This window comes from Sinocyclocheilus anshuiensis, unplaced genomic scaffold (assembly GCF_001515605.1).
Source record: "Sinocyclocheilus anshuiensis isolate Anshui unplaced genomic scaffold, SAMN03320099.WGS_v1.1 scaffold2952, whole genome shotgun sequence".
Lineage (NCBI taxonomy): Eukaryota > Metazoa > Chordata > Actinopteri > Cypriniformes > Cyprinidae > Sinocyclocheilus > Sinocyclocheilus anshuiensis.
In genome coordinates, this window is record NW_015554206.1 from 4,176 (window position 1) to 4,399 (window position 224).

At 42.0% G+C, this 224-nt stretch overlaps 1 protein-coding gene across 1 annotated transcript in view; it reads right to left on the bottom strand.

The window, feature by feature from the left end:
- Positions 1-224, bottom strand: part of LOC107671053 (CREB-regulated transcription coactivator 2-like) — a 12,335-nt gene that overhangs the window by 4,078 nt on the left and 8,033 nt on the right. The window lies entirely within an intron of this gene.

Genomic DNA, 224 nt, shown 5'->3' on the forward strand with positions numbered 1-224 from the left:
TGTGTGTGAGTGAGAGTGTGTGTGTGAGAGAGAGAGTGTGTGTGTGAGAGTGAGTGAGTGAGTGAGTGTGATTTATCACAGTGAATTAGTGCTGAGTAGAGATGCACTGAATCTGATCTCTGTTGCCAACTGTCAGCTAAACCTGCTGTAAAGCAATATTGTGGACTGAAGATCTTGACCAAAATCATTATACTGATCAGAACGGACGGACATGTAAACAATAT